This window comes from Rhineura floridana, chromosome 6 (genome assembly GCF_030035675.1).
Source record: "Rhineura floridana isolate rRhiFlo1 chromosome 6, rRhiFlo1.hap2, whole genome shotgun sequence".
Lineage (NCBI taxonomy): Eukaryota > Metazoa > Chordata > Lepidosauria > Squamata > Rhineuridae > Rhineura > Rhineura floridana.
Window position 1 is genome coordinate 54088178 of NC_084485.1, and position 14167 is coordinate 54102344.

At 43.0% G+C, this 14167-nt stretch overlaps 1 non-coding gene across 1 annotated transcript; it reads right to left on the bottom strand.

Moving 5' to 3' along the window:
- Positions 1 to 11198: 11198 nt before the first annotated feature.
- LOC133388174 (5S ribosomal RNA) lies at positions 11199 to 11317 on the bottom strand. Its single transcript, XR_009763667.1, has one exon. It is a non-coding gene; the product is annotated as a 5S ribosomal RNA (ribosomal RNA).
- Positions 11318 to 14167: the final 2850 nt, after the last annotated feature.

The following is a 14167-nucleotide window of genomic DNA, read 5'->3' on the forward strand; positions in this document are numbered from 1 at the left end:
AGTCCAGATCAAACCTCTAGTCATTGTACTACAATGACATATTTGCTGGAGTCCTCAGACTGTGCTGGATGTTGGAGGAATGGCCAGAAGTGTGAAGAGCACTGTTGCACAGACATATATATTTGAGTGTACTGCCTTATGAATAGTGTCCATCCTACCTCCCCCATGCCTTGAGCAAATTCACAAAGACTGTGGGTGTCCAACTAGCAACTATTCATACATGACTGTAAAAGGACAGCAGTCTATCCTAGGCTACCACAAATTGTTTGATGATCCTTCCTGGTAGCCTGGTGTACAACAACATCATATAAACTAAATAATTCTGTGTCTAGACGTTTACAACTAAAACAGTTCTTACTTCTTGCTGCAATTCTTCAATATTCTTGGACTTTGTTTCAATCTGTTTCTTTAAACTGTTAATCTAAACATTGTTAAAATGTATTTTAAACAATAATATATCGTAATATTTTAGTTGTAATGATTTTGTTAGAACTGCAATTTTAAGAATAGTTACTATTTCTTCTCTATAAAATTTCTTTATGAACTTGCTAAGCCTCTTGTCCCACACAGAGTTATAGCTATATAAATCAAGTGGAATCAACGGGACATATATATGCAGGATTGTAACCTGCAGAGCAATCCAAATGACGGGGAGCTGGCGGAAGGGGAGCTGGCAGAGGAGGAGCCAGCAGAAAGCCCTGAGGGATCTTCCTCCTGCTTGGGAGCCACTGGCCCAGCTGAATGCTGGCTCCACTGGCAGCCGCACACACAAGTCAGCTGGGAAGCACCGGATCCCATGAACAGGCCTTCTGGGGAGTAAGCGCTCCCCGTAGGCCACAATGGAAATATTCTTACTGTACCAGCCTTTTGGCTAGGCGGAGATTCCAGGCAGATCGGGACCTGGGTGAGGGCTCCAAACGCAAGGAGGTCTTGCACATGTCCATCCCTCCATGGCTCTGCCCCCACCATGCCCCCAGAACATCCTGTTTTCTGGGCTTATGCCAGTTTCCACCAGCCCTCTATCCACCAGGCTGGCCATCGCTGGCAGACGTCTGGTGGAGGGCTGCTGCTGGTGGAAGACAGCAGTGCCGTGAGCCTGCCAGTGCTGCTGGGAGTCTGTGGAATCCAACTCCCCTCAGACTGGCAGAAAGGTGAGTTGGATTGCGCCCGGGTGTAGTTGTGCCAAGATCAACTTAATTGGGATTTAAGCAAGTGCATAAAACAGGTTGCTTACTTGTAACTACTTTCTGAAACATAAGCCTATTATAGTTAACTTAATTTTATTTACTCATGATAACAAGCACTGAAACTATGAACCAACTATGATTGCGACAAACTTTTCTGATAAACAATGTCACCGATGCATTTGCTTTTTTCTGTGTAAAGATTGCATCTCAAATACTGAAACACTGTAGAATAAACCAAGCAGACATGAAGCAAGTAGATTATTACATTTTCATACCTTGTTTTCAAATGTTTTCAGTTGTTTTTCCTTTTTTGAAAGTTCATCTTCAATGTTTCTAACCTGAAATTATATTGTAAAATCTGACAAATATCTTTTCATTCATATTATTTTCATACTTTAAAATCTTATCTTTTCCTTCTGTAGTATACAATCCAGCCCACACCCAACTTTCAACATAAGATTCACGATACAGAGCATTTGTGTCTGACAGACCAGCATGTTGTTGTTGTTATGTGCCTTCAAGTCGATTACAACGTAAGGCAACCCTATGAATCAGTGACCTCCAAAGGCATCCCCTATAAACTACCCTGTTCAGATTATGTTCAGGTCTGTCGGAGGATGGCAACAAGGGAGAGGGCCTTCTCAGTGGTGGCCCCCAAATTATGGAATGATTTGCCTGACGAGGTGCGCCTGGCGCCAACACTGTTATCTTTTCGGCGCCAGGTCAAGACTTTCCTCTTCTCCCAGGCATTTTAGCATGTGTTTTATATTGTTTTAAATTTTTTAATTGTTTTAAATTGTTTTTTAAAAAGATGTATTTTAAATTGTATTTGTTTTTAGTTACTGTAAACCGCCCAGAGAGCTTCGGCTATGGGGCGGTATACAAGTATAATAGATAAATAAATAAATAATAAATAAATAAACCAATCCATCTCTTGTTTGGTCTTCCTCTTTTTCTACTCCCTTCTGTTTTTCCCAGCATTATTGTCTTTTCTAGTGAATCAGGTCTTCTCATGATGTGTCCAAAGTATGATAACCTCAGTTTCATCATTTTAGCTTCTAATAATAGTTCTGGTTTAATTTGTTCTAACACCCAATTATGTGTCTTTTTCGCAGTCCATGGTATGCACAAAGCTTTCCTCCAACACAACATTTCAAATGAGTTTATTTTTCTCTTATCAGCCTTTTTCACTGTCTAACTTTCACATCCAGACATAGAGATCGGTAATACCATGGTCTGAATGATCCTGACTTTAGTGTTCAGTGATACATCTTTGCATTTGAGGACCTTTCCTAGTTCTCCTATAGCTGCCCTCCCCAGTCCTAGCCTTCTTCTGATTTCTTATTTATTTATTTATTTATTTATTTTATTAGATTTATATACCGCCCGACTAGCATTAGCTCTCTGGGCGGTGAACAACAGAATATAAAAATACAAAACATCTCAGATCTCATAATAAATACAGCATAAACATATATAAAACAAGAAATCAAAAACAATTACAACAAAATTTAAAACTAAAACGAGTTACATATTAAAACGCCATAGCAAAGAGGCAAGTCTTAACCTGGCGCCGAAAGGAGAGCAATGTCGGCGCCATACGCACCTCTTCGGGGAGACTGTTCCACAGTTCGGGGGCCACCACTGAGAAGGCCCTAGATCTTGTCACCGTCCTCCGAGCCTCCCTATGAGACGGAACTCGGAGGAGGGCCTTCGATGTGGAGCGTAGTGTACGAGCAGGTTCATATCGGGAGAGGCGTTCCGATAGGTATTGTGGTCCCATGCCATATAGGGCTTTATAGGTCAAAACCAGCACTTTGACTCTAGCCCGGAAGCATACTGGCAGCCAGTGCAAGCGAGCCAGAACAGGTGTTATGTGTTCCGACCGCCTGGTCCCCGTTATTAATCTGGCCGCCGCATTTTGGACAAGCTGTAGTTTCCGAACTGTCTTCAAAGGCAGCCCTACGTAGAGCGCATTGCAGTAGTCCAGTCGTGAGGTTACCAGAGCATGTACGACTGATGTTAGGTCCTCCCTGCTCAGATAGGGACATAGCTGGGCTACCAGCCAAAGCTTGTAGAAAGCATTCCGTGCCACCGATGCCACCTGTGCCTCAAGTGACAGGGAAGGATCTAAAAGAACCCCCAGACTACGAACCCGGTCCTTTAGGGGGAGTGTAACCCCATCCAGGACAGGGTGTATATCCACCATCCGATCCGGGAAACCGTTCACCAGCAGCATCTCAGTCTTGTCTGGATTGAGCCTCAGTTTGTTAGCTCTCATTCAGTCCATTATCGCAGTCAGGCAACGGTTCAGCACATCGACAGCATCACCTGAGGAGGATGAAAAGGAGAAATAGAGCTGCGTGTCATCAGTGTACTGGTGGCAATGCACTCCATAGCTCCTGATGACCGCACTCAACAGCTTCATATAGATGTTGAAAAGCATGGGAGACAGAACCGAACCCTGCGGGACTCCACATTGCAGAGCCCACGGTGTCGAGCAATGTTCTCCAAGCACAACCCTCTGGAGATGACCTGCTCAGTAGGAGCAGAACCACTGCCAAACAGTAACCCCGACTCTTGACTATTGTCTCCATTTTGGTTAATGACTGTGCCAAGGTATTGTTAATCCTTGACAAGTTCAGTGTTCTCGTTGTCAACTTTAAAGTTACATATATCTTCTGTTGTCATTACTTTAATCTTCTTGACATTCAGCTGTAGTCCTGCTTTTGTGCTTTCCTCTTTAATTTTCAACGGCATTCGTTTCAAATCATTACTGGTTTCTGCTAATAGTATGATATCATCTGCATATCTTAAATTATTGATATTCCTCCCTCCAATTTTCATTCCTCCTTCATCTTGGTCCAATCCTGCTTTCCGTGTGATATGTTCTGCATACAGATTAAACAGGGTGATAAGATATACCCGTCTCACACACTTTCCAATGGGGAACCAATTGGTTTCTCCATATTCTGTCCTTACAGTAGCCTCTTGTGCAGAGTATATGTTGCACATCAGGAAAATCAGATGCTGTGGCACCCCCATTTCTTTTAAAGCATTCCATCGTTTTTCATGATCTACACAGTCAAAGGCTTTGTTGTAATCTATAAAGCACAGGGTGATTTTCTTCTGAAATTCCTCAGTCCATTCCATTATCCAATGTATGTTTGCGATATGATCTCTGGTACCGCTTCCTTTTCTAAGTCCAGCTTGGACATCTGGAATTTCTCGCTCCATATATGGTAAGAGCCTTTGTTGTAGAATCTTGAGCATTACTTTACTTGCATGGGATATTAAGGCAATGGTTCAATAATTACTGCATTCCCTGGGATCCCCTTTCTTTGGAATTGGGATATATATTGAACGCTTCCAGTCCGTGGGCCATTGTTTAGTTTTCCATATTAGTTGACAATTTTTTGTCAAAATTTAGACAGATTCAGTCTTAGTAACTTGTAGCAACTCTATTGGTATGCTATCTGTACCTGGTGATTTGTTTCTTCCAAATATTTCAAGAGCAGCTTTCACCTCACATTCTAAAATTTCTGCTCTTCATCATACCATTCCTCCATGAATGTCTCTGTCATCCTCGCATCTCTTTTATAGAGTTCTTCAGTGTATTGCTCCCATCTTCCTTTTATTTCATCTTGGTCAGTCAGTGTGCCCTCCTGTTGATTATTCAACGTCCCTAATCTTGGTTTAAATTTCCCTATCATTTCTCTAATCTTTTGGAATAGGGCTCTTGTTCTACCCTTTTTGTTGTCCTCTTCTATTTCTATACAATAAATATTGTAATAGTTCTCTTTGCCCTTACGTAATAGTTACTGTATTATTGCATTCAGCGTTCTGACCATGTTTCTATTTCCTTTTGCTTTTGCTTTCCTTCTTTCTTTAGCCATTTTAAGAGTTTCATCAGTCATCCATTGAGATCTTTCTCTCTTTTTAACTAGAGGTATAGTCTTTTTGCATTCTTCCCTGATAATGTCTCTGACTTCAATCTATAGTTCTTCTGCTTCTCTGTCAACTAAGATTAAAGCCTCAGATCTGTTCCTTATTTGATCTTTATATTCTTCTGGGATGTTATTTAAATTGTATTTTGGTATTATGATTGCTTTGTTGTTCTTCTTTAGAGACCAGAGCCAAACGAAGACCCGGGTGGCACACCATCAGCTTCAATATACAGCTGCTGTTGATTGACCTACACTAGGGCTCACCCCTGGTATCTTCAGGACTATGAGGGAGGAGTGTAGCATTTTGGCCTTCCTGGCTTGCCATACCAGGAACTGCTGAGTCAGCTCTTAGGCAGTCTACTGTTTAGTTTCACTTCTGCATTCTAAGCAGCAGACTGCTGCAGGGGTTTGTTTCCTCTATAAACTGTTTTACATTAAAATTCTTGTTGTTATACATCTCTGTGTGGCCTCCTCCTGATGATACTTTTCAGCTACATTCCAACCATGTAAAAAGCCAGAGGTTTCTCCTAGGGATGGAGTCCAATTCCACCAAAAGCGGACTTGAGATTGGACTTCCTGATAATCTGCATGGCTGCACTCATTGCAGACTGATCCTGAAAAGTTTGAATTTCCACAGCTTTTCTTAACATCCAATTTTTCTTTGTAGTGAACTCTGAAGCTTCAGTGAAATATCTCTCTAACTCTCCCTCCTTACTTTATCTCTGGAGCTAGGGAACAGCAGAAGCATCCAGTGATGAGACAGGGCTAAAGGATGTCTCCACCAGCCTCCTGCCTGCTTTACTCCTCTGGCACATGTGCAATGTCATGTTTCCACTGGTCCGTTGCCATGGAAAGGGGAAGAAACCATTGAAGGCTGAAGCCCTTTTGAAAGCTTTGAAGAACTGGTGCCTTCTATGGAAGGTATGGGGGGGGGACCCTTCTCAAACCTCTCCCAAAGTGTTGCTCTTGAATTTCCATTCAACAAACATACACCCTTCCTGTGCAATGTGACTTAAAAATGGGCAACAACAAAGCCCAATTCCAAAAAGTGAGACAGTTGCACACAGGAGGCTTGGCAAGTCAGTATCTGGGCAGGGTGTGTGCGCACACGCCTCACAGTCTGACTATGTTGAGATTGATTTGTATTTATCATTCAACTTACATTTTGCTGCCTTTTCAGTCTAAGCACACCAGCCAGAGGCCGGAAGTACATCATTTAAAAGGTTAATACTACACAGTCTCTAGCAATAACCCTTTAAATGTTGCTCTGGGCTCCTGCTGGAAGGGCAGGGTAGAAATCAAATAACAAACAAACAAATAAATAAAATGTCCTTAAATTGAATCAGATGAAAGCAAAACCTAGCGGAAACAAAGAAAGACTGGACGGGCCTGCATTCAAGTTTGTTGGAATACAATTAGATCAGGACCAGCAAGGGAATCCCAATCTTAGTTTCTTCATATACACATACCTCCATCCAAGCGAGCAAGAGGTATTATCATAGCTCAAGGACACATTCCAGGCAGAAAAAGCACTCAAGGAGGAAGTAAAGCAGGGTTAGCGAGGGGTATGGTCTGGGGAGAGACCTGAGGGCTGGCTGGAGAGGCCTGGAGCGCTGCATTCTGCCACTTGACTGGAGGTTCCCCACCTCTACAGATCCTGTAGATCGGGGTAGCTAAATGTTGTTCGGCCAAGGGCTGCACTTACCCATGGCCAACCCTCTGGGGACCACACTTCAAAATAGCTGTGGCCCTTCCCATCCTTTAAAAAAGTAATTTATTAATTACTTATTAATTTCACTTGTCTCAACAAACACAGGTGCCCCACCCCATATTTTTTAATTTCTATTCTTATTTCATATTATTCCCTTATTAATTAATTCCTTATTAATTTCATTTCCCTTAACAAATACACCCCACTCCACTTCTACTTCCTTATTCTTTGGAAGTACATCCAAACAGTGGTGAGCACTGGAGCCTGCACTTACAACATTCCCAGAAACAAGAAAAGTTTGCAAAAGCATTGTTGATTCTAGCTTCCCCTCAATGAAAAGGAGTTTTGCTGCCTGTCATTTTCTGCACAAATACTTTTGGTGAAAGAAAATGGACCAATTTCAAACAGCCTTGGTACACGGCCATGGATGGGGCAGAATGTACAGTTCCAAACAGGCTGGGTACACAGCCACGGATGGGGCAGAATGAGTGAACTGAGTGAATGGGCAGAAAAATGGCAAATGCAATTCAATATAAACAAGTGTAAAATTATGCATATTGGAGCAAAAAATCTTAATTTCACATATACGCTCATGGGGTCTGAACTGGCGGTGACCGACCAGGAGAGAGACCTCGGGGTTGTAGTGGACAGCACAATGAAAATGTCGATCCAGTGTGCGGCAGCTGTGAAAAAGGCAAATTCCATGCTAGCGATAATTAGGAAAGGTATTGAAAATAAAACAGCCGATATCATAATGCCATTGTATAAATCTATGGTGCGGCCGCATTTGGAATACTGTGTACAGTTCTGGTCGCCTCATCTCAAAAAGGATATTATAGAGTTGGAAAAGGTTCAGAAGAGGGCAACCAGAATGATCAAGGGGATGGAGCGACTCCCTTACGAGGAAAGGTTGCAGCATTTGGGGCTTTTTAGTTTAGAGAAAAGGCGGGTCAGAGGAGACATGATAGAAGTGTATAAAATTATGCATGGCATTGAGAAAGTGGATAGAGAAAATTTTTTCTCCCTCTCTCATAATACTAGAACTCGTGGACATTCAAAGAAGCTGAATGTTGGAAGATTCAGGACAGACAAAAGGAAGTACTTCTTTACTCAGCGCATAGTTAAACTATGGAATTTGCTCCCATAAGATGCAGTAATGGCCACCAGCTTGGATGGCTTTAAAAGAAGATTAGACAAATTCATGGAGGACAGGGCTATCAATGGCTACTAGCCATGATGGCTGTGCTCTGCCACCGTAGTCAGAGGCAGCATGCTTCTGAAAACCAGTTGCCGGAAGCCTCAGGAGGGGAGAGTGTTCTTGCACTCGGGTCCTGCTTGCGGGCTTCCCCCAGGCACCTGGTTGGCCACTGTGAGAACAGGATGTTGGACTAGATGGGCCACTGGCCTGATCCAGCAGGCTCTTCTTATGTTCTTATGTACAGTTCCAAACAGCTTCAGTAGTCAGCAGTTTGAGTTGAGAGACCTGTGTTCTACTCTGCAGCACACACACAGAAACTGACAAAAAAGGCCTTGAAAAGAATCCTCTATTATTGTACTCTGCAGCACACACACAGAAACTGACAAAAAAGGCCTTGAAAAGAATCCTTTACTGTTGTAAGGGTTAAACAGAAAGGGCGGGAAAAGGGGGAACAAATAAAATGGCGCCCGCTAAAACAGCGGGAAAATAAGCCAATCAGAAAAGCACAGGGACGAGGAAGAAGCAATGGCGGTCACTGAAGAACACCAGTGAGCTGAAACAGGGCTGACCAAAAACACTGCTGCATCAGAGCAGCGTCAAAATAAGCTCCACAGCCGTAGGGCTGAAGGACGCAATCGCAGCTTTAAGGGGCAGCCGTGAAAATCACTGCCGAGGAGGCAGAACGGCCTGCGAAATCCCTACAGTCGTTGAGACAGTCGCAGCTAGCGGGGGGGGGGGCAATCAGCAAAGAAAGTTGCAAAACGGGAAGGAGCCGCAGCCGCAGGCTCCTGAGGTCAGTCGCGGCGAGATTTAAAATGCCGCAGAACGAGCCGGGGAGGGAGGGAGACGGAGAAGCCCAACTAAATAAAGGGCCACTGGAAAGGCAAAAAGAGCCGCAGCCGCAGGCTCCTGGGGAGGAAAGACCAAGGGAGCCGCCGCGAAAGTAGGCGGCAATCTATAAAATACACGAGACAGCGGAGAAGCAGGACAGCGGAGAAGCAGAACAGGAAGCTGCAGCCGCAAGCTCCTGGATTAAGGCTGCGTCCACCGCCTGAGGAAGGGAGAGCCGCAGCCGCGGTCTCCCAGTAAGTCACCGTTCAGGCAGGGACTGAGGAAACAAGGGCGAAGAGCAACCCCCCAAAGAAATTCCCCAGGACAATAAAAAACAAAGACAGAAAAAGAACAATCAGACCCACACACACTAAATTCATTAACAGATACACAAAACTTATCTACGCTATCTTATACTCCAACTTGCACGGACGAAAGGCAAGAATGAACTGGAGAGTGGGAGGGGCCTGATGCCCCTAGTCTTGACTTCAAAACATTCTTGCCTTTGGATGATAGGTGGAGCTATGTTACCCGCTTGATGGCAGTCCTCCTGTGGAAAATCAGTGGCTACTTAGCTCTAGGCAAAGTTCCAACTGCAGTTGGGGAATGAGGCTACTGCCCACTGTCCAAATCAAGATTCCACTGCCACCAAATTACTCTCCCTTTGCTCTCCTTTATTGGCTCTAACGTCTGCCGCCCATGTAGCTTCACACTGATGCCTGACACAATGACTAAGAATTGTTATGGAGAGCTCAACACCACCAGCTAGTGCTTAAAAAAATCTACATGGAATGAGCCTCCACCACCCATTACTGATACAGCAGCTAAATTGTTAGAGAACTTGGAAAGTCACCAGAAATCCCTTGGGGGGATCATATGCAACCTGCAGGCTGTGGGTTAGTCACCCCTGCTGTAGATGGTAAGGGGATTATCCTAATCATCCTGACTATTCCCCAGTACGGTTATAGGAGCAATTGTTTCCTATTTTGTTATAATTAATGTTGTTCTTACATCCTTATGATTTATGACAAATAAATGATCAGTTTACTATTAAAATATTTTCATGAAAAACAGCAATATCGTACATTATCTTCACTTTCATAAAGTTTGCTTTTTGCCTCTTCACCTTTCTTTTTCATCTCTTCTTTCAGACACTCCATTTCATTCCTATATGTCAAATTAATGAAAATATACTATTACTTGGTTGCAGCAGAAAAGCCCATTACATTTAACTGAGTTTATAGAACAGAAAGAGTGGCTTTATTTACAGCTATTATTATTAAGGTATGATCTAATCCTCTACTCTCCTCTTACATGCACATTCTTTTGCATGGAAATTTTCTTCTGCTGTCTCCCTTCCCTATCTGTTAGTGACATTCTTTGAGCTTAGGCCCAGAAAGAAGCTTCAGGGACTATGTAATGCTCACCTCAAAGGAGAAGCAAGCACTAAATGTGAGCCAGAAAACTTCCTGACTTAGGCTGCAATCCAATACACATTTACCTGGAAGTAAGTCCCATTGAACTCAATGGAGCTTCCTTCTGAGTAGACATATATTGGATTGCAACATTAGTCCTCCTTTGAAGATCTGCTCCTGGAGAAAATCAGGATCAGAAATGAAGAGCAAAAACCCACTCCCATAGGAGACCCTTTTCCCCCAGAAGGGATGGGTGGATTTTTCTCCAGATTTAGTTTTCGCTGGCCCAGATCTTCAAAGCCTCTCTCCGTCAAACCAATGGAAAATATTTCTTTTTACTTTGCTGCAGGCTATATTGAAACCCTCCCTGCCCACCTCCAACAACTGAGATACGAGGGTCCCCCACTAAGGTGGGATTTGTCCTTTAGCAGCAGTTTTCTACTTTGCAGCCTTTGCAGGCAAGAGGATTTTTTTAGGAGGTGGTCTTATTTTCAAAGCCTCAGATAATGAACCAATTGTTCTGAAAATAACTTGATTCATTTTTGATGAAGGTCAGTGGAGGCAGCTTTCCCCAAATCTAATGCCAATGATGTATGCAAGGGCCCTTTTATTAATTAATAAAAGGTCATTAATCATTATGCTTATTTCATTTCCACATTTTACTTTTAAATGTGAGGGTAAATTAAACTGATTTGAAAAACAGCTAAAAATTGATTCAGAATAATGTACTAATTTTGAACTGATCTATGCCAGTTTGGATTGACAAAAGAGGCGTTACTATATAAAGATATGAGCTGAATCCAGACTAAGTTTGTTGTTGTTATATGCCTTCAATATTTTTTATATATATATTCATAAGGTTTTCATGGTAAGAGGTATTCAGAGGTGGTTTACCATTGCTTTCCTGTAAGCCTATGGCACCAGGTATTCCCAGGCAGTCTCCCATTGAAGTACTAACCAGGCCTGACCCTGCTTAGCTTCCGAGATCAGACAAGATCGGGCATGTTCAGGGTAGTATGGCCGTAGGCTCCAGACTTAGTTCCCATTAAAGTCAATGTTACTTAGGTTATGCTAACTTGACCCACTGATCTGTAAGTCAGGCTGAATTCAATGGGGTGTACTCCCAGGAAAATAGGGTTAGGACTGCAGCCTTAGTATGGGCCCAATAATATGGAATTAGAGTATGTCCCAAAAACATTATATAGTAAAACATTCTATAGTATAGTAATAACATTCTCATTCTTTCTTGCCTTAACTGGATGTTTGTTGCTTTTAAGTTTTGTGTTTGCTTTTCAGCCTTTTCTCTGATCTTTTTATTGTCCTGAAAATAATACAAGCAATCTGTTACTGAAAATAGATAGTAAAAAAGTGTTATGCATATTGTAAGATTAAAATGGTGACAAATGGAACATTCACCTTGGGCAGCCCTCTGCCACAAATAAATTTCACCCTTTAAGATACTAATATTATAGTATAGTAAAAATGAGAATCAAATACAGAATATGCAATACAGAGAGCGACCAGGGCATGGGTGCCACCTTCTGATATTATAATGGGTTGCTCCTGACTTCTGAGTGAGACAGGAGTGACAGCGTGGGTAAAGTGGCTTTTCAATTCAGCCTTTTGGTGACATGGGGAGTGCTGAGGGAAACAGCCACTTTGGTGAGAACACTGATAAGCTGTTCCTGGTTACAAACTTGGTTTACCTGGATGGAAAGATGATTATGTAGACTGTCATTAGTATACCAGCTTGGTTGTAAATATAGCATTTTGATTGTGGGGAAGCATATATTGGTGGTATAAGTGCTAGATGAGTGCAGTGGGATGTCTTGGACTGGGGGATATGGATATCATGTAGGGATGGCAAGATATGTGAATGTTGGTTCTCTCATTTTTTCGATCTTAATTTCAGCATTTCTGCAGCAATTTGTGATTTTTTTTTTAAAAAAATACCTCATGAAAATTCTCCAGCATTTTAGTGCAAATTTCTCCTAATAAACACATTCTTGTAGGGAGATCAGCATTACTCCCTTGATGAACCTGCTGTATAGAGGGTGAGCAGATATGGACTCGCACTGGAAGACAAAAGGATGCTAGTAAGCACAGAAGCTTGACATTTAATGGTTTTAGCACTGAGCCCCCTATCTACACCAGACTGAAGAAACTGCAACACCACATTGGCTGGGTCAGCCCCAGAACTGAAATACCACGTGGGGAAAACTTTCCATATGATGTTGTAGATCCTATTGGTAGAGGTCCTCCTGGAAGACAACAGGGTCTGAGGCACCGCCCAGTGACCCCCTGCTGGGTTAACCATATCCACTCAGCCTCCATTGAGTTAGATGGTACAAGTCTGGCTGAGGATGGCCCAGAGGGTCCTAAATCAGAAGGTCCTGACGCAGAGGCATTCTCCAAGATTCCTGACCCGAGAGAATGAGTAGGTTCAGGAACCAGGGTTGCCTTTGCCAAAAAGGGGCTATCAGGATCACCTGTGCTTTGAGAGACCAAATTCTCTGGATCGTGTGTTGAAGAAGCCAAAAGGGCTGGGAAGCTTATAAAAGCTGAGGAGCCCAGACTGTTGCTAAGGCATCTGTTGCCCATGCTAACGGCAGTTCCCATGGGATATGAAGACTGGAACCTTTGTGTTTTCTCGTGTAGGAAACAGGTCCATTTTGGGCCAATCCATCCATTTTGCCACCTGTGCAGATGCAGCTGCCACTCTGCCTCCTTCATGATGGAGCATCATTGTCCAGACTGTCTAAGTGCTTTGCTCTTAGTGATGCTAGGTTCCTTTCTGCCTATTGGAGCAGTCTGAATGCCTCCTCCATCAAGGCCTGGGAACAAGTTCCATCCCGCTTGTTGCCATGTTTCCAGCGGTGTTGGTGCCCTGAATCTCCACCTGGAATGCCCTCAAAGACAGACTGATATCTCGCAGTTCCAATAGACTGATGCTCAACTGAGCTTCCATAGGAGACCATGACCCCTGGACCACCCAGACTCCCAGATGGGCCCCCCCAACCTGAAAGAATGGCTCCTCCAGATCCATTCCCATCTCCAACCTGCGAAGGGCCAGCCACCATTGAAGCCCTTGATTCAAAGCATCCAGGATGACTAGTCTCTTTGATCTCTTCTGTGCAATGTCATCCTGGAAAGGGCAAAGAAGCTGAAAGAATGGAATGGAATTTGGACTGTAATGGGATAGCCCAGATAATGGCTTAAAATGTGCATATAATGTACATAAGCTTATAATGACTTAGCCTGTAGCTTAGTATGGCATAGAGCACAAAGAAAAAGTTCTCTTTTGAAAATGGGTTTCTCCAAACCTCTCTTCTGAATAATGTTTTCTTAAAGCAGAGTACAGGCACAGAGATAAAATGTCTGGGCAGACAGACAGTGTGTTATGTTTACTATCAACATGAAGCAAAAGGAAGCTCATTTTATGGCGTGGCTGATACTTGCAGACAGGGCAAAGCAGACTTTCTAGGGAGGTGAGAATAGAAGTCCCACCAGGAGCCAGACTAACAACACAATGGAGAGCCTGATGAGGCTGTAGAAAGAGTGACAATAAACAGCTGTGAACAGGCAGTAGCTGATAACACCATGGGAACACACCTTCCCTTAGAATAAAAAAATGTATAAAAAGCCAGGTTTTACAGCACTGGGACACCTCAGCTCTGTTGGAGTGGGTGTGTGTGTCAAAGAACTCAGGAGAGAACCATCCGTCTATTCCATCCATGACATTTGATGGGTGATGTATCATGACATGTATTTCTGTGTACTTTGTAACTTTGGCTCTGTGATATGACTTAGAATTTAACTCATTCCTTCATCTATTGTGACTTGTTTTAACTAAGATGTGCCTTAGAGTCTTATACGCA